We start from the raw sequence: 27,240 nt of genomic DNA, 5'->3' as shown, positions 1-27,240 counted from the left end.
AGACCACAACTCAGAGGTTGGGGGAGGGGAGAGGCCACAACTACAACTCAGAGGTCGGGGATGTGGGGAGAGGCCAGAACTACGATGTCGGGGAGGGGGACAGGGTGCAACTTGGAGGTCAGGGAGTGGGGAAAGGCCGCAACTTGGAGGGTCAGGGAGGTAGGATCTGCAGCGGCCAGGAGGATCAGGAAGCAGGATCCGCAGCAAGCAGTAAGTACTGCAAGTAGAAAGTTACATTTTTCTTTGATATTTTTAATTTAAAAGTTACTTCATTTACCAATGTAGAAATTTGGCAATGTGAACTAGTTTAACATAAAGGGTATAATGTTTAATATTTGTTTATTTCTGATATGGATGGACCTACAGAACCTAACTACAGTTTTAATATTGATTCCTATGGGAATGAGTGCTTCACTTGAAATCATGATTTTCAGAATCACAACCACAACTTTAAGTGAGGTTTTACTGTAACTTTTTAAACTTGGTTACAATTTACAGAAACAAAGGTTGAATTCCTATCATTGTTAATTCGAGTGAAAATGTAGATGTGATTAAAAACTATTTCACCACTTTAAATTTACATCTAGTTTTGTGCTAAAATTTAGCACAGAAACATTGTATCAAGCTGAAAATTTGAGCCACATTTATAAATTCAATAGACTCAAATATTATTTTTAATAGAATGATTAAAATGCCAAGTTCTAATATTTTTTCCTTCACCATTTAAATAAATGACAGCTACTGAAAGAATACAGTACCATTTCAGTACTAGAATTTCCATGAATGTTATGGATAACTACAGGCTATCTTATACAAATTGCATGTCCACAAACACAACTTTCCGTTAAATGTTTTACACAGCCTATGCACAGGCAAGAAAAAACTGGGAAAACTCATCAAGCAACAACAACTTGTATTTATATAATGCCTTTAACATAGTAAAACATCCCAAGGCGGTTCACATAAGCGATTATCACATAAAATTTCGCAATGATCTACCTACAAGGTATTAGGATTGGTGACAAAAAACTTGGCCAGAGGTAGGTCTTAAGCAGAATCTTAAAGGAGAGAGGCAGTGAGGTTTAGGGAAGGAATTTCACAATTTTAGGGTTTAGGTAACTAAATGCATGGCTACCAATGATGAAGTGATTAAAATTAGGGATGTGTGAGAGGCCAGAATTGGAAGAGTGCAGAGATCTTAGCAGGCTGTAAGATTGGAGGAGGTTACAGAGACAGATAGGGGTGAGGCCATGGAGGGATTTGAGAACAGGTAGGGAGTCATGCTTGAAAGGAACATATATCAGAAATTCAATTATAGCACTTTAGCCCTAATTCCAACTTGAGCTCCCTTTGGGTGCGAGATTGGTGAATTTCTTAGCTTTCCACTGTAAATGTGATGCTGTCTTTTCTCCAATGCATTATTGGTAGAGTAATATCATAATGAGAAGCTTATTGCAGACTGTTGGCCTTTGACCCACTGCACTGCATCTTGAATCGCCCATTAAAATTTCCCTGAGAACCCCTATCTTTAATTAGATTTCTCTGTTCCCAGCAAGACACTGTGACATTTCAATTGTAGAACTCCTGTGAAGAGTATTTCATGATGTTGTAAAGTATTCCAATACACAGCAGGAACATCCTTAACATGATGAGTGCAAATAGAGAAAAAATATTTCAGAAGGTCAGCATCACCAAGCGGTATAGACAATTAACTTATGGAGAGAATTTCTAAAGAGAATGATATCAATAGAATTAGTTTTACATTGAAACAGTGCAAAGCTATTGGATGGATGCACTTTATGTTCTGCAAGAAGTTAGATTCCTTGCATCTGCAGTTTTCTGAACTGAATGCATGCGACACACTTAAGGAAAATATTTCTCCAAGTGTTGCTTTATTCTTTAAAATTGCACTTCAAAGACAACCTGGAATAAATTAACTTATTTGAGGATAATTTCAAATCTAATAGCGAATATAAGGAACTAACTTTATCAAATTTTAAAGATAAGTTCGGCTTCTGCTAGCACACTAGGTTTTCATTGTTCTGCCGAGAGAAATCTGCCTCAAATTATTTGCCTAACTGAATTACTGTAAGATATCACTTGTCTAAATTGCACACTTAACTGATACGAAACGTTGATGTTTACTGAAGAAAGGAAGTTCTATGTTCTTCATATCATCTCCTTTCCCAGCCCCACTAGAGACTTGGGGTGGAGACTGCAAGTCAGTAGTGACATTGAACATTTATTTCAGACAATTCACGGATGTGTGTCCATTCCACAGGCAGTATAAAACATTTTTCCATATATATGTTTAGGTTTAGTGGTTGCAGCCTCTATTTCACCATTTGAAGGAGGTGTTCCTCAATGCTGATTGCACCTCTGCCCCTCCCCTCAACACTGTCTATTTTTTGGATATCTGTTGTGCAGGGTGAGGGAAGATTGATGGATCTCTTGGTTGGCCCAGTAAACTTGCCATGTACAGATCCAGGATGTGTAAGATCAAGAGGAAGGGTTTCTTCAACTATTTACCTATATTTAGTACACACTTGGGTAAGCCTGAGGAATGGCTACATTAGACTGAATCTTAACAATCAATAACAGATGTCTGGGGTTGGGTCATATGTAAAAAATGTAAAAATCTGAAACCCGACCCCAATCTTCCCACTTGCAGGTTTAACGGAGGAAGGATAGGGAGGGCAGGCAGCCCATTCTCAAGAAGCGAATTGGAAATATATTTTATTTTCATGAGGCAGGCAGCCTCTGATTTAACTTACTTTTCAGATTTTACTGTCATCAGCAGGGTTCATGTGGGTCTATAGGAGAAGTGCTCCAGCCCTCCAAAGCTCCCCCTCCATCAGATACCACCCCCCCACCAATATACAAAGACCTCTGAGATTGGAAACCCCCCCATCCCCTTGGTAGCATGGATCAAATCTGTCCGTTTCTGCGGCCTACTCTGGAGTTTTGTCTGGCTGGCTGGCTGGAAGCCAAACTTGTCAGTCAGGCTGACTTCGGGGCAGAGAACCTGTCAAGTATAAAAGATGCTTGCTGTGAAGTTAAAGCTTTGTCAAAGTTATATTTGTCAGACTGAACAAAACAGAACAGTTACTGAAGTAAAGAGACATCTAGAATTGTTCATTCTTGATCATTATACCATTAAGTTCATATAAAATTTCCTCTCCAGTGATTTTGTGAAAGGAGACTTCTAATTGGTGATGGAACTAGACTATATATATATTGCTTATATACATTATGTAGTTTTGCATCCCTTGATAATTACAACCAACAAGTAAGCATTAAATAATATCACCTGTTATGGTGTTACTTCTGATTTGATGTCATGGCAGATTGCAAATAGGCCAATTGTCCAGTGAGAGTCAAAATAATTTTTTCTTCATAACAACCATGTGATCATCCTCATAACTGAGTTAATCCATGGTGGCCCTGATTGGTTCTCAGTTCTTTTTAACTGCATCTTGAAAGATAGGTAATTGTAGAACCAACCAACCTATCAGAAGGATTGAGTAGTGGGAATAAAAGAAAAAAATGTTGAGAAGCCAAAAACTGTATAATAATTAGTAGCTTCACAGAAAGTAAGATAAAAGCAACAATTTGAAATAGCTAGGCAAGTCCATTAATTTTTTCATGTGTGGGATGCTGTGTGGAATAAGTGAGTTTTAATTACAACTGACACACTGTTCATGTGCTACGAATTATGTGTCCACATCGTACTAAATGTTTGCTAGATCTGCCTTTGGAAAGATTGAAGGGGATTTCTGAAAATGACACAAATATCCAATCCAGAACATAACTGAGTTACACTATATCACCTTGTGAGGTGATGCACTTGGGCAGGACAAACAAGCCACAGGAATACACGATGAATGGTAGGACCCTGGGAAGTACCGAGGATCAGAGGGACCTTGGTGTGCATGCCCACCGGTCCCTTAAGGTAGCGGGACAGGTAGATAAGGTGGTTAAGAAGGCATATGGGATATTTGCCTTTACTAGCTGAGGCATAGAATATAAGAGCAGGGAGGTTATGCTAGAACTGTATAAAATGCTGGTTAGACCATAGCTAGAATATTGCGTGCAGTTCTGGAATCCGCATTATAGGAAGGATGTGATTGCACTAGAGAGAGTGCAGAGAAGATTTACCAGGATGTTGCCTGGGCTGGAGAGTTTTAGTTATGAGGAAAGATTGGATAAACTGGGGTTATTTTCCCTGGAGCAGAGGAGATTGAGGTGTATAAAATTATGAGGGGCATAGATAGGATAGCCAGGAAGGAACTTTTCCCCTTGGTGAAGGGATCAATAACCAGGGGGCATAGATTTAAGGTAAGGGCAGCAGGTTTAGAGGGGATGTGAGGAAGAATTTTTTCACCCAGAGGGTGGTGGGGAATGTGCAACACACTGCCTGAAAGGGTGGTAGAGGCAGATACCCTCAAAACATTTAAGAAGTATTTGGATGTGTACTTGCGATGCCATGGCATACAAGGCTATGGGCCTAGTGCTGGAAAATGGGATTAGAATAGTTAGGTACTTGTTTGACTGGTGCAGACTTGATGGGCCGAAGGGCCTTTTTCTGTGCTGTAGCCCTTTATAATACAATTTAATAGATGTAGGGCAGTGTAAATCAACTCGCAATTAAAAGCACTCAGTCTGCTTATAGAAATGAGTAACTGAGTCTGAGAAGGTATTTAAGGCTGATCTGAATTTGAAATGTATGGTAGCTTTAAAATTTGAAGGATACATGGCCAGGTCTTATAGTTTGAATACTTTAAATTCTTCAGATCAAACTAACTCAAAAACTGTACCAAGTGAGAATTTTTTACTTCTATCACCATCCATTATCCAAGATGATAATAATCGATCCATTAGCATCTTTCATTTATTTAACTCCCCAACTGACAATGAAATTTTTAATTTTAAAATAAGCCTTTTTCAAACACATTCTCCATATTTTATGAACTCTATGGTGAAAAAAATACTAAAAACATTTTTTAAACAATTTGTTTATTTATCATTGAGTACAAAATTGCAGTAGAAAGACAGACCCTAAAGAATCATGTGACAACACAAACCATTTATTACGAATTTAATTCTACTTGTGGTCATTGGCAAACATTGGTTTAAGATAATTTCTCAATGAAATTAAGTATGAGCTTGAAATAGCTGGTAAAATAGAACTGAGAGTTTAATTCCAATAAATATTCAGTATCAGCATTACACATAGTGAATTTCCCCAGTTCCTGTAGAGGTTACAGAAAGGTAATTCTAATACAAAATGCCAATTTAAAATTCTCAGATGTTAGCATCAAATATACATCTGTAAAACAAAATCAGACAGCTATTAAGTTTGCTGTTTTTTGCACTCTCTTTGATAAATCATTCCATATGACGCATCCATGAGACACTGTCATGGTTTTACCTTGAGTGGATCCTAGCTGAAATGTTGGATCACTAAGTTACCCCTCCTACTGTCAGATTGATACCTATTTTGAGGTAAGTGACGAGCACCGTTGCTTCGCTGCTATGAAATCTGGGCCACGAGATTAAATAGTACATTCATAAAAGTAAGATTATATGCATAACAATATCCTTCAGCAATCTCTGTGGAATAAACTCTAGGTTACAGTAGATTCCAATTCTTTATTCCTGCTTCAGATTTCATTCATGTCTGCATGCTTGTTAGCCATTGGCATTTCACACTATAGCACCCAATTGCCAAGGTGATGTAAGTACAGGATTGCTCTCAGACACGTGAACTAAATAAGCAACCACTGCCTGTCTGCATCAACTTACTACATTTGAAAATGAAAAAAAAACAATTTATCAAATACCACTGATGTTTCTTGAAACTTACCACTTGTTCTAAAAAGACAGAAACTGTATGTGCTGTTCTTCATTGTTGCGGGTCATCATACTGCTCTTCAGGGAAGGCAGTAGGTTGTATAGTTATCTTCTGATGGGGCAAAATCACTACCCTGAAACTACACAACCTACTACCTCACTCTGGCAGAACATTGAGATATTGTCATTGCTGATCCACGAGTAATGCCTGAAGCCAAATGCATTGTAAACGAACAAACTAAATTGCATTTTACACACATCTATCAAACCATGGATACTTAACATTTAAGCTTCCTTCCTGTGAAATTGGCAGTTGCTCTGAACTCACAGGTGGAAATTTGTTTAGGCCGATTTCTGTGCAGAATATCATGGGCCAGCAGCAGCCCTGAGGAGTGCTATGGAGCTGGGAGGAGCATTCCTTCTTCACCTGGCTTCAAGGAAAGGTAAGTTTGTAAACATTTACTTACCTTGTGGCCATATTAGGGACAAAAAAACTGAGCAACCAACCATTACTAATCTATATTTAGCATAATCAGGTATTATTCTTGATTCAAATGCTAATACACATTTTGTTCATATTTTCATTTGAAAAGGAACATGGAATTGTTGATAATCATGGCATTAACATAACATGCAGAGAAATCAAATCCTGGAAATATTCATCTTTGCCATGTTTTTGTCTCACACAAATTACGTGACTGCACAGCTGATTGAGCATCTTCCACATTCATTATCAAACTAGTGCTTTACAACAAAAAAGTTTCATTGACTAAATCATACAAAACATACTTGTTCTAAGATCTTCATTTGACAAGATCATTTAAATCATTCCTTGTTTTCAAAATACATCCAGATAACTAAAATAATTGTGTGGTTTTCATCTGATCCATCGCAGTTTTGACAGCCACCTCAGGAAAGACAGTAGATTGTATAGTTATCTGACCGGAAGGGTGTAACCCTAAAACTATACAACCTACTACCTCATCCCAAAGGACAGTAATATTCTACTGCAACAACCAAGGAGGAAAATGGTGCTCCTTATGCATATGTACCTGCACAGAAGGGAACAAAAAAAGGAAACCAAGAACTGAAAGTGCAATCCACATGAAAAGGCTTTTCTCTGTTTGGTCAACACAAAGTAAACAGTTGAGAAAAATCTCAGCTGTCATATTGTTAAGGGTAGATATATATTAATACCATAAGAACCAGAATAAAGAAGAAACTGCAACCATAATTATACCAATATGTCTATCACAGTTAGATTGGAGGCACTAATGCTTTATTGGAATACGGCATTTGATATTTGAGACTTTATATTGGTTTGATACAACTGAGTGGCTTGCTAGGCCATTTCAGAAAGCATTTAAGAGTCAGCCGCATTGACTCATTGGGTGTACCTACACCACATGGACAGCACATGGACTGCAGCGGTTCAAGAAGGCAGCTCACCACCACCTTCTCAAGGGCAACTAGGGATCGGCAATAAATGCTGGCCCAGCCAGCAAAGCCCACATCCCATGAATGAATAAAAAAAAATTGCATTTCCTCTACCAAAAGCAAATCATAGCATTGTGTTTGGAAGCTTGTCACCAGGCACTTGTGCTGATCGGGTACCTATAGTGTGGTGGCTCCTATAGGAGGTGCCTGTGAGCAAGTCAAGCAGCAGGGAGGCTCTTCAAAAAATCATATTGAAGAATCGGCTTGAAAGGATATTGGAGAGGGAGGGGGAGGATCCAGTTGTTATGGTCCACGTCGGGACAAATAACATAGGTAAAATTAGAAAAGAGGACCTGTTTGGGGATTATCAGGAACTAGGAACTAAATTAAAGAAGGTTATAGTCTCCGGATTACTACCCGAGCCACGTGCAAATTGGCATAGTGACGCGAGAATAAGGGAAGTAAACACGTGGCTAAAGGAGTGGTGCGGGAAAGAGGGGTTCCATTTCGTGGGGCACTGGCATCAGTATTGGAACAGGAGGGATCTGTACCGTTGGGACGGTCTCCACCTGAACCAATCTGGGACCAATGTTCTAGCGAAAAGGGTAAATAGGGTGGTCAACAGGACTTTAAACTAGAAAGTGGGGGGGAGGGAAGGGTACAAGAAGTATGACTAATGGGAAACAAAGCAGCAGGTTAGCGTGTGGGGGGTGGATTCAACTTCATGGGAAATTATGAAAAAACTGAAAAGAAAGGAGAGCCCAGGAGAGGCTATTAAAGTCCCCAGAACACAAAATAGGACAGAGTGTTTGGAAAGGGCTAGGAATCTAACTTCAAACACATCAGATAAAGGATCGACAATGAGAAAGGTGACAGGAAATATAGGACTGAAGGTGTTGTATCTGAATGCACGCAGTATACGAAATAAGGTAAATGAGCTTATGGCGCAGATTGAAATTGGCAGGTATGATGTGGTGGGCATTACGGAGACATGGTTGCAAGGGGATCAGGACTGGGAGCTAAATATCCAAGGATATACATCCTAGCGAAAAGATAGGCAGGTTGGCAGAGGGGGTGGGGTTGCTTTGTTAGTTAAGAAATGAAATTAAATCGATAGCAAGAAATGATGTAGGGTCAGATGATGTAGAATCTGTGTGGGTAGAGTTGAGGAACTGCAAAGGTAAAAAAACCATAATGGGAGTTATGTACAGGCCTCCGAACAGTAGTCAGGACGTGGGGCACAAGATACACCAGGAGATAGAAAAGGTGTGTAAGAAAGGCAGGGTTACAGTGATCATGGGGGATTTCAATATGCAGGTAGACTGGGAAAAATCAGGTTAGTAGTGGATCCCAAGAAAAGGAATTTGTGGAATGTCTACGAGATGGCTTTTTGGAGCAGCTTGTGGTGGAGCCCAATAGGGAACAAGTAATTCTAGATTTAGTGATGTGTAATGAGGCAGATTTGATAAGGGAGCTTAAGGTGAAGGAACCCTTAGGAGGAAGTGACCATAATATGATAGAATTTACCCTGCAATTTGAGAGGAAAAAGCTGGAGTCAGATGTAACGGTAATACAGTTGAATAAAGGCAACTACAGAGGCATGAGGGAGGAGCTGGCCAGAATTGACTGGGAGATGAGCCTAGCAGGAAAGACAGTGGAACAGCAATGGCAGGAGTTTCTGGGAGTAATTTGGGAGACACAGCAAAAATTCATCCCTAGGAAGAAGAAGCATACTAAAGGGAGGACGAGGCAACCATGGCTGACAAGGGAAGTCAGGGACAGCATAAAAGCTAAAGAAAAAATATACAATGTGGTGAAGAGCAGTGGGAAACCAGGGGATTGGGAAGCCTACAAAGACCAACAGAGGACAACTAAAAAAGAAATAAGGAGGGAGAAGATTAAATATGATGGTAAACTAGCCAGCCAGTAATATAAAAGAAGATTGCAAGAGTTTTTTTTAGATACATAAAGGGTAAGAGAGAGGCAAAAGTGGACATTGGGCCGCTGGAAAATGACGCTGGAGAAGAAGTAGTGAGGAACAAAGAAATGGCGGAGGAACTGAATAGGTACTTTGCGTCAGTCTTCACAGTGGAAGACACGAGTGACATCCCCAAAGTTCAAGTGAGTCAGGGGGCAGAGGTGAGTATGGTGGCCACACCATGGAGAAGGTGCTAGGAAAACTGAAAGGTCTGAAGGTGGACAAATCACCTGGACCAGATGGATTACACCCCAGAGTTCTGAAGGAGATAGTTGAAGAGATAGTGGAGGCGTTAGTGGCAATCTTTCAGGAATCACTGGAGTCAGGGAGGGTCCCAGAGGACTGGAAAATCGCTGATGTAACCCCTCTGTTTAAGAAGGGAGTGAGGCAAAAGATGGGAAATTACAGGCCGATTAGCCTGACCTCGGTCGTTGGTAAGATTTTAGAGTCCATTATTAAGGATGAGATTTCTGAATACTTGGAAGTGCATGGTAAAATCGGGCAAAGTCAGCATGGTTTCATCAAGGGGAGGTCATGCCTGACAACTCTGTTAGAATTCTTTGAGGAGGTAACGAGTAGGTTAGACAAAGGAGAGCCAATGGATATGATCTACTTGGACTTCCAGAAAGCCTTTGACAAGGTGCCGCACAGGAAGCTGCTCAGTAAGATAAGAGCCCATGGTGTTAGAGGCAAGGTACTAGCATGGATAGAAGATTGGCTGTATGGCAGGAGGCAGAAAGTGGGGATAAGGGGGTCCTTCTCAGGATGGCGGCCGGTGACTAGTGGAGTTCCGCAGGGGTCAGTGTTGGGACCGCAACTTTTCACTTTATACATTAATGATCTAGATGAAGGAACTGAGGGCATCCTGGCTAAGTTTGCAGATGATACAAAGATAGGTGGAGGGACAGGTAATATTGAGGAGGCGGGGAGGCTGCAGAAGGATTTGGACAGGTTAGGAGAATGGGCAAAGAAGTGGCAGATGGAATACAACGTGGGGAAGTGTGAGGTCATGCACTTTGGCAGGAAGAATAGAGGCATAGACTATTTTCTAAATGGGGAGAGAATTCAGAAATCTGGAGTACAAAGGGACTTGGGAGTCCTAGTCCAGGATTTTCTTAAGGCTAATTTGCAGGTTGAGTCGGTAGTTAGGAAGGCAAATGCAATGTTGGCATTTATTTCGAGAGGACTAGAATATAAAAGCAGGGATGTGCTGCTGAGGCTTTATAAGGCTCTGGTCAGACCACATTTAGAATACTGTGAGCAATTTTGGGCCCTGTATCTCAGGAAGGATGTGCTGGCCCTGGAGAGGGTCCAGAGGAGGTTCACGAGAATGATCCCAGGAATGAAAGGCTTAACACATATGGAACGTTTGAGGACTCTGGGTCTATACTCGATGGAGTTTAGAAGGATGAGGGGGGATCTGATTGAAACTTACAGAATACTGAAATACCTGGATAGAGTGGACGTGGGGAAGATGTTTCCATTAGTAGGAGAGACTAGGACCCGAGGGCACAGCCTCAGAGTACAGGGAAGACCTTTTAGAACAGAGATGAGGAGAAACTTCTTTAGCCAGAGAGTGGTGAATCTATGGAATTCATTGCCACAGAAGGCTGTGGAGGCCAGGTCATTGAATGTATTTAAGACCGAGATAGATAGGTTCTTGATTGGTAAGGGGATCAAAGGTTACGGGGAGAAGGCGGGAGAATGGGGTTGAGAAACTTATCAGCTATGATTGAATGGCGGAGCAGACTCGAAGAGCCGAATGGCCTAATTTCTGCTCCTATGTCTTATGGTCTTATAATCCTCACCAAGAAACAGACTGCACAGCAGGAAGTAAAAAAGCAGTAAATATAAATATTACATTTAAATCCCAAGTATGCTAAGAATTACACTAGCAACCAATTTAAGATCAGTTGGGCTCACAATGTAGCTGACTTATGCCTGCTAGAAGCTATATATATTCATACACAGGGGCCTGTCCTCTGCAGGCAAAAGGAACATGTCCAGGCATTGCGCCATTTTTGAGTTAAACAAAAGCTTGGAGGATAATAATTCCCTGGGCATTCTTCATGGCAATGCCTTGACCAGAGTCAACTTGCCAACCAATCAGCAGCCTTTTCTCATGCAGTGTAAATTTTTGCTCCCTTTGAAATTTGGCATTCTTGTGTCTGTCCTAATGGGTGCAAGATGAAAAGCTTTGACAACATGTCTCATTTTTCAGCAATACATTTAAATCATTGTACCAGAAGCAAAAGAAAGATTGGGACTTATAGATGGGATTAAGGAAGAAAGATAAAAAGACAAAAACTAAAAAGAAAATTTGTAAGAAAACTGCAACTTCTGGATTTCCATGTTTAACTGCACTTTTGCAGATGCCCCAAGTTGCTGCTCATCTCGCTGTTACAACTGCAGCAAACTCTGAGGCATTGACTCTTAAATAACAAAAATGGACAGCTTTACCAAACTATAGTACTTGTATAAATATGCATCATCTTGCACTGCTATACAATAATATGTAAATATTTAAATCTGTTAAGATTCACTCATTTGGAGTAAGTGTTACTCACTTTATAAAAGCGGTGTATTTTAATGTATTTCACTCCTAAAACACAGCATAATTTTAACTGGATTTTTTCTGTCACACTCATTAACTACTTCCAAATGCAGGATACTACAAATCATGGGTGACTACACAATTGAAAAATAGAGAAATGGAATGATAACATGCTGGTTTTTGAAAAGTCCAACCTGTAATGCCAATGGCTGTTCCTTTGCAGCTAAGCCTTTCGCTTGACCTCTTGCTGGCAGAGTTTCCTGCAAACATAAAAAAATTTACAATGCTTAATGCCAGATATCATCATTTCAAACAACGTTGGAAAAAAATGCACATAATCTAAGCATCTGCAATATTAAAAATTGTAAGTGCTATAAAATATGATAATTATGAACCACAGTGCTGAAATAGCTGCCACACCACTGCTGACACTTAATTTACCAATGTCCATGCACCATTCCACCTGCTGAGTTGGCACATCGTGGACAGATTGGGTAAGGTTGAAAAGCTATGTCATTGTTTACCATTACCTTTATTGGAGACAATACTCAAACTATTTCATACCTCTTAATCTGAAGAGATTCAATCCTACCTTAACTAAAAGTAACAGTAAACAATGAAGTTGCTTTTTGGTGGTGGTGAGGGGGCAAGGACTTGATGCCTTCCCTCCTCTGCCCTGGTCTTGATCTCCAACTTAGATTGCAAAACAGTGATCTGATTCTTCAAATCAGACAAGACTTTACTTGATTTGATGACTAAAAGGTGTGTGACACTTGCGTAGGTCATCTCTCTCTTCAATATGTCTCCATCATTCCTTCATATTCATCTCATCCCTCATGAGCTACCTGGAACTGGAACTTAGCAGATAGAAATGTGGTGGGAACCTGTGTCTCACAGCTACGTGCCACAGTGTACTGAGTTCTATCAAGCTTCAAAAAAATATTAATTTTATGTTCAGAAATCCATATGCCCACATAACCAAAAGTAGTCCCTTCTTTCAAAGACAAATAAAAGCTGGAAGATAATAGACAGCAGAGCAGAGCACTGATAAACTAACTCCTCTGTATCATAAACATCTGGATAACCAACAAAGTACATTAATCATATGTTAAATGGACATTGTCTCCATACAAAAGTGCCTGATAATGTTTTTTACTGTTTGAAAATGGAAAAGAGCCAGAAGTTCCATTTCCATGATGAAAGTATCACTTGCAAGTAGCACAATGATGCATTTCAACAATAGCCAAGCGTTTCCGCTTTGTATGGAATCGGCGATCTGGATGCAAATTACATTAGTTTTAAGGTTCTTTTTGCTCAAGTTTCCACTCAAACCATTTGCTTATCACTGGCTGTAATTAGCGGAATTTGTGCATGTTGCCAAATTTGTGGGTGGTGCCAGCTTCTAGTGTAATGTTTCTTAAAGTAGCACAACAGATCGCAGAAACTTGATTTGCCCTGGATGTAATTTGCAATTAAAATTCCTTGATCTTTTCCTCCGGTTTGGTCAATTTTGGCAAATGGTTGAAAAAGGCAGCGCAACTTAGCAGAAACTTCAGGCCATCTGGTTATGAGGTTTGTTATACTACCTTTCCATGGATTCCTGTTCCTTTAAATTATTTTTAAAAATTAATTAATTTTTATACACCTTTGTTCAGATCTGCATCACCTTATTAAAGCAATTCACATTCACAGAACTCCACATGATTAGTTCTTCTCTAGAGAAAGGGACTCAGTTAAAAAGATTCCATTCTTTTTTAAAAATTTATTCACGGGATGTGGCTTCACTGGCTGGGCCAGCATTTATTGCCCATCCCTAGTTGCCCTTGAGAAGGTGGTGGTGAGCTGCCTTCTTGAACCGCTGCAGTCCATGTGGTGTAGGTACACCCACAGTGCTGTTAGGAAGGGAGCTCCAGGATTTTGAACCAGCAACAGTGAAGGAACAGCGATAAATTTCCAAGTCAGGATGGTGAGTGACTTGGAGGGGAACTTCCAGGTGCTGGTGTTCCCATGTATCTGCTGCCTGAGTCCTTCTAGGTGGTAGTGGCCGTGGGTTTGGAAGGTGCTGATCAGTTTAGACTATCACTTTTAAAATGTCATGTAAATTTCATTTAAATAAAATATCTGAACAGTAATTTTCTCTTTGATGTAAACTCTCCTTATAATAGAAACAGAACTTCTCCTGAAGCAAGAATCACACTCCTCTCAAATATTCATGCCACTGGCTTCTCTCTTTGCCCTTTTCTAGTCCGACTACATTATTTGTGGGCTTAATCCCTCTTTCTAATCTCACATTTAAAATTGTACTACAAACAACTTGACAAATCTAATATTAATATAAACATTCCCCTCCAATTGTATTGTTAAAAAATAAAAAAAAAGCACAGAGTAGAAATCTACCTTGGTTGCTTCTGTCAGAAAGAGGGAACAGAGCAGGAAATTATCATTAGTGAACACTGTTCGCCATAGTGCAGGTGCCAGGAACACCATTCCAGGTCCATGATATTATTCACACAACTGCTGGCCATGGTCCAAGAAAAACAATCTTCTGGTCTCTGTCTAGCAGGCCAACATTAATTTAAGTCCAGATGTTATATAAAATAACAGACAGATGGTTGGAGAAGCATGGCAAAGTTGTACTCCATCACAACAGTGCTTCATTTCAGACTAGGTGTGTACATGACTGACTGGTTAGAGTTACTTATCAAACAGCCATGCTTTTCACATAACAACCTTAAAACACAGGCAAGGGACTGCATGTCCTGCTTAAAACAAATCTCTTAGCATTTGATTTAGATAATAAATACAAAATTCCTTAGCATTATTCAGCTAAATTCCCAATATTGCTGCTTGTCAAATCCTGTGGTATACATGTGAGAGCCTGCTTTTTCCCCAATCCTGGTAGTCGCTCATTCTTATTCAGATAACAAATTGCTACAGTTCTACATGTTATACATAATAATATTCTGGGCAGTGTTCCAAGATAGTAAGATATTGTAGAGTTGAAATGGTGTTGATGTATTGCAAGGTCAAGCTTATCATAACCTCTGGATTTGTTACTACCTTGTCACTCAATGCTGTATGAAACTTTACATAAAATCTGTATTTTGACAAAATGTAGAAAATCTTCTTACAACGAAACATGTGAATTGTGTGCCTTTGTAAGACCCCACAGATGAGCATGTGGTGATGGCAGTTGTAATTAAGAAGAATGCATAAACACAGCTGATGTACTTTTGGTGAAAATTAGACTCATTTTCACATCGCAATGAATTCAATTCTGTATTATAAGTATTTCTGAATGAAGTAATGACATTTTAGAAGTATCTTTGTGGAATGCAATTCAGGTTGAGTCAGATGGTAAGAGCAGGGAGATGTGATTGAATGTATTTGAGGAGAGTCTGATTCTTGCTTCAGGAGAAGCTCTGCTTCTGCTATGAGAAGAGTTGGAGAATTGAGTTACAAAGTTGCAGGCCTACCTCGTCGTCAGACACTTTGTGTGTGCCTTCTCTGCTGAAGTGTAGAATTACTGTATTAACCTTAAGATTTTATACTAAAGAAATCTTTGCTAAAGTAAATGGTAAAAGTATAGAATTCCACATAAATTATAATATCCCACTGTTATATCATTGAGCTTGCTCTCAAATACCATAACATAATAATGGCTTTTTTATGAACCATTCTTGAGTAGATCAGCTAGGAAGCCAACAACAGGCTGGAGTAGATTTAAGGCCTTGTATGTAAATCAGAACTTTTACAACTGTCATTAAGCCATTTAGCATAAATTTATTGTGCACCCCACATTTGTATAATAAACTTTTCAACTCATATTTGCTTTAGAACTGTGTATTCCTGTATTATTAGTAGTAGATTATCACACATTATAATGGAGAAATAATTTCAAAAACATAGGAAAATGTGGCCCAATGTTTTTAATTTTCAAATCCTAGTTTATGATTATCTACTCATATTTACAAAGCAATTCAACAACAGTTATTCACTGTCAGTCAATAATTTTTCAATGGAGGATGTGCTCTTCTAAATCATTTTCATAGCTGCCTGCTTCAGCCTGAGAAACATAGAAAGATTTATGGCACAGAAGGAGGCCATTCAATCCAACTTGTCTATGCAGGGAGTGAAAAAGGCCTTAATTTAAAGATTAAGTTAGAAAAAATTCTAAGGGCTTTCAAATAGATTCAAAATGAACTTCAGTGTGCCTTTCGTAAGGATAGCAATACATCATGTCTGGGAGGAGCCAGGCCAAATACCATGTACACTACCTGTAGTGATTTGTAAATAGATACAGGAGAGGTTGGCACATGTTAAGGAAAAAGGCAGAATAAGATTGCCCAACGGTATCACATACTGGATAGATGGCCCAAGATTCTATGCCATAAAGTATTGCCTAGCTTCCTGTTTCACATTTAGTGGTCACCAATTCCAAGCCTCCATACGACCTTACAGTTTTATAGATCAAGCAAATCCATAAGTCAGGAGGGAGAAATTCAAAACGCAATGTACAATTGATAATCTTGCCACATCCATGTCCTCCAAGAAGATCACACCACAGACCACAGTAACATAACCTGATACGTGATCACTTACTAACACCCAGGGTGGCTTGCAGGTTGGGCATCTGTCTGTTATTTTACAAGTACTCTCAATTTACAGCAGCTCAAAATTACTTTTCAGCTTGTATAAAATACTTCGCATATCAGGGATAATGCCAGCATGGAAAGGCCTTCCTGGTGAAGGCATCTCTCTCTTCTCATATTTTGAAGTAGCCCTGCTGGGGTCCAAAGACCTACAAACCTAGGTACTGACAGATCCATGCAGGCCTTGTTGGGATAGATGGACCCCCTCTTCATTCCTCTCAACCCTTCTTGTCCTAGATCACCCTAAAATTTGGCAGTGTTCCAAAAGCAGTGACTCTAATAAGATTTTAGAGTAGTTAAAATTAATGTTAAGCTCCCTGAAATACTATACTGTGAAAGCACAAGCCAAATAAGTTTTTAAAAATCATTTTGAAAAAAATTGCAAAAGTACCTCAAAAAGTAAAAATGCAATTGTCTATGAAACATTCCTAAATATGCATAACACAGCTTTAAAATGAAAGACCATGAAAGATCTTTCACTGAAACCATTTTTGGGTTTAGAATATTGCATAATATTTTTTTAGGAAATCAGGGTAATGAATTTCTGTAATTTTTGCAGCTTAGAGTCTTTGCTTGCCAGGAAGCAAATTCTAATATAGATCAAGTGATCCCAGTGCAGGGCACTTACTTAAGGGAATTTGGGCTGGACTTCCACGAAGTCAGGAGACTCCACAGACCTTGAAAATGGTGGCCAGGTCTCAATACAGGGATTCCTGTGCCCATTCCTGGCATCCCCAATTTTCACCATCGCAGGATAAGGGTGCAAGCTGGTGCAGATTGTAAGCCAGCACCCTGCATTCCGAATCTGGCTGGCTCCGCTGTAGGGATAGGCATCTCCTAGCCCTCCACAATTTTGTGGACTCAGGCCAGCTTTTCAAGGACTTGTGCCTCATGGCACCTCAGAGGTGTCGTGAACAATAGTCTGGATGCGGAAACCTTTTGAAAGGTGAGTTCAAAATGACTTACTTATGCCCCCTTGCAACCTATGCTCCCCACCCACTCTCCATGTCCCCTCATATCTTCAATGCCTGCCTATGCCCCTCCACCTACCCCCATGGCCCCTCATTATCCCCATGCCAACCTTCACTTCCATGTCCATTCACCCAGTATACACACTGTACAGAACCACTGAACCTTATAGTAACAATAGCATGAAAAAGCTTTAGAAAACCAGTCACTCATTCATAAAGTTGCTTTTTCTACAACCAAGTGTCAATCATCCAGACCCTTTAAAGTATCAGTAGCAGACACTACAAGCATTTGAAACCTCCTTATCTTGTGTAAATATACATTGTGAAATTGACAGAATAGTTCAAAGAGAAAGAGTTGTCAATCAAACAATGTTTTTCCTCAGGTGCAGCTGTTTCCACAGAGTAATAGATGTCTGGACTCTCAGCCAAGTCTCATTATGCTTTCTTGACGTAAAGCAATTTTTATGAGTGGCCAACAGGTATGAGTTGGCATGGATAGGCATGGGGAATGGGTGAGGGGATGTGAGGGGTGACGGATAAAGAACTGTTCTTGTTTAAAATTGTTTTTATTGTTACTGGGACAAAGTCCCAGAGCACCTAGGCAGGCCTTTTAAGCAACCTGGAATGAAAATCCCGCCTTTGCAGGCATTTTCTCCAAAGCGGGCATGCCAAACTGGGAAATTTCCTGATTCCTGCTACCCGCTTTGAAGATGAAAATCCATTTCATTATGCTGGCTCCTTGTCAATCATAGGTGTTTGAGAAAGGTATCAAATTGTAAAATATTTCCTTAGACGCTCCTATACATGTGAACCTTTGCAATGTTGCAATAAATTAATGGAGAAAAATATTCTTTATATAGCTAGCCTTTAAATTATCACTTTTCACAATTTTAGGTTTTATAAAATGTTGATCCTTTTTCTATCAAAGAGTATCATTTTACAATTGAACTATCTGGACATTTCTAAGACATAACCCCAATGTCTACTTTTCTTTGAAGAGAAGCCTTTGAAAATTTATATCTCTGCCTCATTATAAAAGTGTTTCAATTTTTAAAATTTTCAATGAATTTTCAGTATCAGCAAAAAGAAAACATTGCCACCCAAGTCATGACCCAACCCCTATCTTTTTGGACTTGAGGAAAGATGGCCTTCTAATACAGGTCAAAGTTGCCGCATCTCACATTTCAGACAAAGCTCTGTAGGATCCAAGCTCATCCGCATCAATTCAGCTCCACAATTAGATGCAAAATCAGGGTAGGCAAGTCACAAACTGCTAATGGTAAACTGGTGCCAAACTCGCAAACCTCTAGAATGACAATGGACAAGTGAGTGTCTTTGAAAAAGCTGAGGAGTCAGAGTGGATCCCTCCAAATAGAAGTTAGGCATATAACTGGTGGATCATACTGTATGAGAATAGTCTTTTTCATTTTTTGAGCAACAGTTTAATTATTTCTTAGAGCAGTAATTCAGAGTCTGTAACAGAAAACTGTAACTGGCAGATTGTGGTGAAATTAAATCAAAGACTTTATGAGCTAAGCGTGGGAAAAATAACAATGGTGAATCTGAGAAATGTCCATATTTCATTTATTGGATTAAGACTGAGATATGGAAAATATTAATTAATAATATTTAAAAATGCATTTGCTGTGTTGGAACAAATTGAAGAGTTAAGGTGATGCTTGAATTTCAAAATTGTATAATCTATCTTTAATCATTTATCAGGCTTGAATAGAACAAGGGATTAAGTGCAGCATAGCAGGCGACTCTTTGTTGTACTTGATGTTCAATGATGTGTTGGATTATCTGTATACATTATTAATGGTAGTGTTGCTTAAGGCTTAAGTCACTGGTGTACATGAAAGGCAAGAACATCTGGACTGTTCTGCAATAATGTGTCATCAAAGTTGAATATTTAAATATCCCAATCGTACTCACAAGAGGCTCCAAAAAATCTTTGCATTTCATTTTTCTTTTTCTTTAGAACACAAAATTCCATTAAGATTAAGCTTCAAATAACAGATGCTTAGGAAGAAGTAGTATTTGTGCGTTTTGTGAAACTTATGTAGTTGAAGGAGTTCAGATGATGGCTAAAAAAAAAAACCATTTGAGCATTGGTCAAAGCCTGTATGCCATTGAACTTCTGAAATGTGTCCCAGTGGGTGATGCTCCCAGTTGGGAACATAGACGTAAACAATTTAGATTTTCCACACATTAATGGACAGAAAATGAGCAACCTTTCAAATTTCAACAATGCACTGCCAATAGAAGAGACATTAGTAAAATTTGCTCTCATATATAAAACACCTTCATTTTTAATTCAAAATCAGCCTACAAGTAGCTTCCAAGTATCAGTTACTCTACTTAATCCAGCTATCTATACCCTTTGTTCAAGTTACAGCATTATAATCAACAATAAGGATCGGTGGTTTCAGAAACAAAAAACATAGGGCCTGAATGTCCTAGGAGTGGCAATCAGCATCAGATTGCCACTCTGCACCCAATTTCTTACTTCAATTTTTCTTCAATCCTATCTCGCCCAGCCTTCCGACTCAGGCCAGTCAAGATCCGGGGGCAGTGCAGCGCGTCCCCAGGGCCCAACATTGAAGTCCCAGAGAATCAAAGGGTTACACCACCGCCCACCCCCCACCATTTTTTAAACAGCACTAGCTGCCGTAAACCAGGTAAGTTTAAAGGTCCATTGAAATTTAAAAGTTCTTGACAGGCCAGGGAGAAGGTGAGTGTCTGAGGTAAGTGGGTAGGATTTGGGGGTGGGGAGTGATTGCAGGTCGGGGGAGATATCGAAGCTCAGGGGAGATATCGGAGATTGTGGGATATTGGAGATTGGGCCTTTGGGGTGGGGGGGCAGTTGGAAGTCCCCTGGGTGGGGTAGTTGGGGGTGGGGAAGAGCCCTGGGGGGGGAAGAGCCCTGGGGGGGAAGGGGGGAGGGGGAAGTCTCCTGGTGGGGTTGGGGGTCAGGAAGTCGAGTGGGGGTGGCAATCAGGGGTAGTAGTTGGGAGTCGAAGGAAGTTCCCTGGTGTGTTGGTCTGGGTCTGTACAACAATTATCTAGAAGTTAGAAATGGTATTACTCATTCTATCTTTTTCTGGATAACTATTGGTATAACTTAGTCGGAACCTCCGAAGATTGCAATTTAAATCTCATTTTTGGATGGTACTCAGTGCATCAGTTGTTAGCACTTCTAGTGTGCAAACCTTAACTGGGAACTTCTAAAGGGGATTTCCCGGCGCATCTTTGGCGTAAATCCCCTCAATACGACACTGGGCAGCTCAGAAGTTATGGCTCAAAGTCATAAGTGACTTATTTCAGTAATGCTCCTGTCCTCAGTATATTTACACAATAGAAGGCAATTTTCTAATTTTGTATTAATGGTGGAGAACTTTGCCTGCTGGCAATTCATTTGAAATTTTGACATACATTTCTCATCACTTCAATGATTTGAAAATTACGTGCAATTTTTTTTGATTGAAGGAGTTAATCAATGCCATATTTGTTTATTCCATGTACCTGTATATATGTTATGTTGAGGGATTCTCCTGGTGTCTCGTCTCACCTCAGGCTTGTGAATTTTGTACTTCTCTAGTTCTGCAGTTACAATCTAAGTTAAATAACTTATTCATAACTTCACTATACATTTCATTTGTCAACATTAATATCCATCAGCCAATTATTGGACTTCGAACAGATCGCTACAATTTATCAATGTTACATTAGTCACTTGCAGCTTAACAGTTTAATGACTGTAAATTCCGGTCTGAATATTAATATGTCAATGAGTTAACCAATGTGCTAAAAATATACCTTTTAAATTTATCAGCAAATGTTAGTACCAGTCCTGCCCTCCATTTATTGGGGCACATTTTGCTGTAGTAGAGCATCTAAATGTCTCCGCCATTAGCTAGACATGCCTCTGAAACCTTCAGTTCAAAAAAATGGTGCACTAAGTTGCAAGAGAAACAGGGCTTCTAGGACTTAAGTGAACAGGATATCTCCTTAACTAATAAGCTTTAAAGATTGGGAAATAAACAGCAGATGGACTGAGAAAAACGGTGAACTCAAGGTGCAAATTCAAAGTCAAATCAGGTACCAGAAGAGAAAAAGAGAGGGAAGGAAATATTAGATTAAAAGAGAGATGAAAGAGACAGAAAAGTCATAAAATAAGTTAAAGTTTGACATTTTTTAAATCTCCTAAAAACAATCACATTCTGAAGGCATGAGACTTATAAAAGTCAAGCTCATACCTACTGGGCAAATAGAGCAATTTTATGCCTTTCAATACACGTTAATGTTGAGCCAGACAGCAAAATGGCATTTTATTGAAGATAATGGTGGAGCGATGCAACTCAGACTGCAACTTTCAGGTATTGATATTTCACCACACATCTACCCTGCACCTGCAGTTGCTCTACCATTTGCACATAAATAATGGTGAGTGCCATTAACTTCACTGTTATTTTGACAGCAAAATCTGGCCCAGCATTTATAAAGAGTGTAACAGCAGAGAATCAGAATAGATCTCTAGCCTACACAGAAAAAGCCTTTACCGTTTCTCATCACTTCTGCTTTCTATTGCCTAGTCCATGTTCAATCAAGCTATATCATTTGCCATTTATTCCATCAGCTTTCATTTTTTTAAAAAAGGTTTTATACTTGAGAAACTATATCAATTGCCTTCTGAAAAGCCAGCTGAACTATATTCATGAGATACCCCTTAATTGTTCATTTTGTTACCTCCCCAAAGAATTCCAGCAGATCAGAGACATCATAGGAATGCGCCATATGATGTATTTCTGGTTATTTATGCTTTTAAAACCAAAATGGTATGGTACTGGTGATTAAATGTTAAAAGCCACTTTGACTTGTGAAATCAATCAGAGAACAGCAGGCTTTCATAGATGATTTCTTGAGCTAAAATGTCACACCTATCCAACATAACAGTTCTCTCAAAATGTAGTGGCTCAGAATACCTTCACCAACTCAACAAACACAATTACCGGCTGCCAATCAATATCTTATTTCACGCACTCAGCAGAAGAGGGATACAGCTGAGACAAATTGCAGCCAAATGTAATTTGCTGGAAGTAACGTATCTTACCCATGATCTGGGACATCTTCTGTCACTTGAGGGACTGAATATATGGTTTTGCCCTCATCTGAAGATACTCCAGCTATGTCTATCCATGCTCTTAAAAAGGAGGTGCATTCCCTTGGCATTCTCACTGGTAAGTGTGGGGACAGGTTTCTTGGCAGCTATGAAAATAATGAAGTTCTCTATAATTGCTTTCTCTATTATCAATTGAAGCCTGACAGGATTGGAAACTTTTGAACAGTAATCTGGGCATTCATAAGAGATACTCTGATTGGGCCTGGGTTCTCTGGAGGTTTCACCATCGATGGTCCTGAAGTTGCTGCAAGCTCCATGCTGGACTTCAGTGATCATACACGACTATATAGGGGCCGGCAGTGAACTCAGTTATAGTAATCACCAGACTTTTCAGGGTGCTTGGGACAGTATGAAATATTAATGCTCAAATAACATCCTTTTTAAAATGCTGGTCCAGTGACTTCCTGTGCGTGGCAATGGAGGAAGAATGCAAACTACCAGTAGCACCCCATCTCCTCTGCTACAACCACATGCTTCTTAAATGGAAGTAATAAAATGTGGTGTTGCAGTATGGCCATGAGAAGCTTGGAAAGAATTGCTTGTTGAACACATAACATGCACCAATTATAACAAAATAAAACATTCATTTTGGGATTTCAACTACTACCTGCACTTTGATTTTTATCACAATTACTTTTTGAGGACTACAGTTGAAGCACTGAATTAACCAGCCATGCTCAAAAGCACAAGTATTAGGTAAAAGGACAATTCTATACAAAAGATGTTGTGAATTGACTCAGAGGGGACAAAACTGTATAATCCCAGAAAACAGGCATGTGAATCGTGATGCACAATTAACCTGTGCCCATTCCATCCAATGCAAGCAACATATAAACTTTGTGCTGACTGCTGATTTTCATCATAGTTACATACACCCTAGCACTAAATGTGCTGTTGAGTGGCTGCACACCTCAGAAGGGGGTCCAACTCCCTGCGAAGCTTGCAGCTCTTAAAGCTACCCTGTACTACTTAAAGCCAGTCTTACACCTCTTAAAAAGGTGTACTCTGACTGCAGCAGTGCTACAAGTGGCTGGAGAAGACATTATGAACAGGAAGTACACTAACTAATGCAATAGGGCAGAGAATGTCCTCTAAGGTTCTCAACACAGCACTGATGGCCTTGGTGCAGGAGATGGAGAGGAGGAGAGAGGTCCTCTTTCCATAGGGATCCAGAAGGCCCTCCAGACAAACCCTATGAAGGCAATGGAAGTAGATAGCCATTGCAGTCAATGGAAGCAGTGTAGTCCTGAGGGCCTCGATGCATTGCCACAAGATGTTTAATGATATCACACAAGTGGTCAAGGTCAGTAAATTCACCAGCCATGCTTCTTCACTCACATACCAACAATCTCTATCAATGATGACTCATACTGAATGTTCATAGCTTCACCTCAGCCTCACATACTTGGTATGCCTGCATGTCTCATGCTCACATTTCACAGCCTACATACACTGCCAGTTACTCAACCACAACAGGCACATTGCTCAAACACATAGCACCACAATCACCCATTTCCCTCTCTCTTGCAGGACAAGGTGGCGCATAACCAGAGGCAGCAGAAGCTAACCAATGTAACACAGGCATGAATGCATGTCCTCACCCCCCACCACCACCCCCCAACCCATGGAGGAGATGGGGCTGAAAATATCAAAGATGAGAGAATGCTCTTAATGAATCCTCCTTCTTATATTGCACAACCTCTTCTGATTTACAAGCTGTGCCTGGTGTAAACGTGTACCTATTGCTTTCTTTCCCACAACACTTTCAGGTACACAAGAGCTGCCACCTGACTAGGTATGGTGGAAGACCAAGTGATGGAAGAGTAAGAAGACAACAATGAAGAAGAAACACTGCCACTCAATCTCATGTTTGCAGCCACCAGCTCAGATACTGTAAAACCTTCAGATGGTAGCTTAAGAAGCAGGATCTGCACATGATGATACAACGGGCACAAATGGCCTGCAATCAGGGCAGGGAACAAGGTTCCATCTTGCCAAAGGGCAAGGCCACAAATGAGCTCTGCAGAGGATGCAGATGAGGATGTCAATGGAGCTGCCTACAGAAGGGTATGCACAACAAAATGCTTGGTACATTGGCAGGCCTGCCAGAACTGCGAGCATTGTCAAAGTAAGTGGCAGAGTCTGGCATCAACTTGGCACAGGGCTTTGAGCAGAGCTCTTAGCCCATCCTTTCCAATGAGGAAGTGATGGCTAATTCTATGACTTGCAAACCCATCCATGACTCAGCATCTGATGGCTGATGTCTCAGCTTCCATTGCAGCAAGACAGAAGCACCTGACATTTAGGTGCTACAGTGGAAGCTCAGACTGAAGTCATACAAGCTCAATTTGCTGTCATGCAAGTTTAGATTACTGTTATCATTGTTGCAGCACCAGTGTGCAAAGTGGCTTGCAGAGTTTCACAGATGTCCAGCTGTCTGTCATGCAACAGATTACTTGGGTTGTTGAGGCACAGAGAGTGGGAGTGACACCATGGAGCACGAACCTGCTGTCCTCAGGATGGCAGCTTTCGTCCTCTCACTGCTACCACCGCCAATGCTCTTGCTGTTGCCAGCCGAGACTGCTGCCAACCATATCAAGATGGCGTAGTCTAAAGCTGGAGCTTCCAGTGCCCAGAGCTAGTCAAGGTTGCCCTGCAAGGCTATCTGCAGTCTCCCATCAGCCTGCTGCAATCATTTGGGTAGCACTACATTGGAGCACTAGGGCAGACACAGACATACAGAAGACAGGCACTAAAGGAATGTACAAAGGTGATTAGTTCACTTTTGTATGGAATATTGGATGGTTTGGTTTATAAAGTTGGTTTGGAATGTGGCGGTTTTAATTTCACTTTTTAATTTTGGCCAAGGGAAAGCTGTGATGGTCAGTAACAGAGGTCAAGTAAGGTGTGGAGCTGTTGGAGAATGGGAATTGGGGTATTGGGATTGCATTCACTGGTACAAGAGTCAGATGAGTTGATCACAGACAGTCCATCCAGAATAGGGGTGTGTTGGTTGCCTGCTCTTCTTCTTCCTTCTCAGCTAGTTGCCATATGCCTCATGGCAATGGCTTTGTCCTCATTATAGTGAGGTTATGCAGTAGGCAGCAGGCCATGCCAAGTTTTTTCTGAGCCCTGTTGTACTGCAGGGCTCCTCTACAGTGGTCCGGGCAGCAGAAGCATTGTTTAAGCACCCCAATGGGCTGTTCGATCATATTTCATGTGGCAGCATGCCTTTTGTCCAGGTGTGCATGGGTTAAACACCAGAGTGATGAGCCAGGTGGTCAGTGGATAGTCCTTGTTGCCCAGTATCCATCCTCTGGTTTGTCATGGTGGCGTAAATGCATTTAGCACAGCAGACTGCCACAAAACAAAGTCATCATGACTGCTGCCAAGATACCGGACATTGACCCTGCATGTTGCACTGAATATGGTCACAAACCAGGTGGACATTAAGGGAGTGGAATCCCTTCTGGTTGTAGTACATCTTAGAATTTACATGCAGTGCCCACAAAGTGACGTGTGTGCAGTCATTGGCATCCTGCACCATGGAGAAGACTGCAAATCCAATGAAGCTGCATGCTTGCTCTGCCTGCTTCTCTCTGGCAATACACAATGAAATGTATTCAACTCTCTTTGCATACAGAAGCCTCAATGGCCTTGCGTAGACAACAGTGGATGGAAAACTGGGAGATGTTGTAAATATCGCCAGCTTCACACTGGAAGAAGCACAAGGCATAAAAGTTCATGCCATGTTCACCTTCACAGTCATTGGCATGCAGTCCATGTCCTGCTTCAAGGCTGCAGTTCTGTCTGCAGTAGGTGGCAGATTTCAGTGAGGACATCCTCACTGAAGTGAAGATGTCTGAAACAATGTTCCTCGCCAAAGACGAGTTGAAGAATTTCTCCCTGAAGATCCTGGGCAGATATGTCCTCCTGCTCCTCCCTCTTTGAGCAGCATGTCCTCCTCTGTGCCACCTCTGCTCATTCTCCCTGTCATATTGTAGCCTTAGGGAGATGCAAATTCTGGACCCATGTCTGGGAACAAGTGTTTGTCTAGAACTCTTGAAGTCAGGGCCAAGTACTACAGCATCTGCCTCATCACTCCCTGTAGACTTCAGCAACTTTAGTTGATTTATTTGATGATAAGGCTGATGGGGGGGGATCCTTCCTACTGCTGAACACATGTTTAGCTGTGTGAGGTTAAGAGAATGTGTTAGATGTAACAATCAAGTCAAAAATGGCACCTCTAGAGTCAAATTAGCATGATACACTGACTGACCGATACCACAATCTGCTTATTGTATATATTTCTGATAAAACTCTTAGCGCCAATGTTAATGCTCATACCAAAATGACATCCAGTATAGCCAGCACTAGAAGTCTGCACCCTTTCTCCAGAAAGTGATGAAAATGAAGGAGCAAATTACCCCTGCACCATACAGGGTAGGTAAAAAAAAAAGGCAAGTGATCACCAATCCCTTCTTCTCTTAACTTTCAATGAAAAATGACAACTGGACTGGAGTAACCTAAAGTAGAATGAAGTAAATAGTATCAGTTATTTAATGCTCTGCACCTGCAAACATGAAAGTGACCATGTTAAACAAATTGATGCA

The 27,240-nt window shown here is 40.4% G+C and overlaps 1 protein-coding gene across 1 annotated transcript in view; it reads right to left on the bottom strand.

Moving 5' to 3' along the window:
* The window catches only part of LOC144696698 (peroxisome proliferator-activated receptor alpha-like), a 585,390-nt gene that overhangs the window by 183,398 nt on the left and 374,752 nt on the right, over positions 1-27,240 (bottom strand). The window contains exon 8 of the mRNA XM_078568315.1: positions 12,017-12,082. The gene's annotated coding sequence lies outside the window, so the exon portion shown is untranslated. The remainder of the gene's footprint in view (positions 1-12,016; positions 12,083-27,240) is intronic.

The sequence above is a fragment of the Cetorhinus maximus genome, chromosome 22 (assembly GCF_964194155.1).
Source record: "Cetorhinus maximus chromosome 22, sCetMax3.hap1.1, whole genome shotgun sequence".
Lineage (NCBI taxonomy): Eukaryota > Metazoa > Chordata > Chondrichthyes > Lamniformes > Cetorhinidae > Cetorhinus > Cetorhinus maximus.
This window is presented reverse-complemented; position numbering and strand designations above follow the sequence as displayed.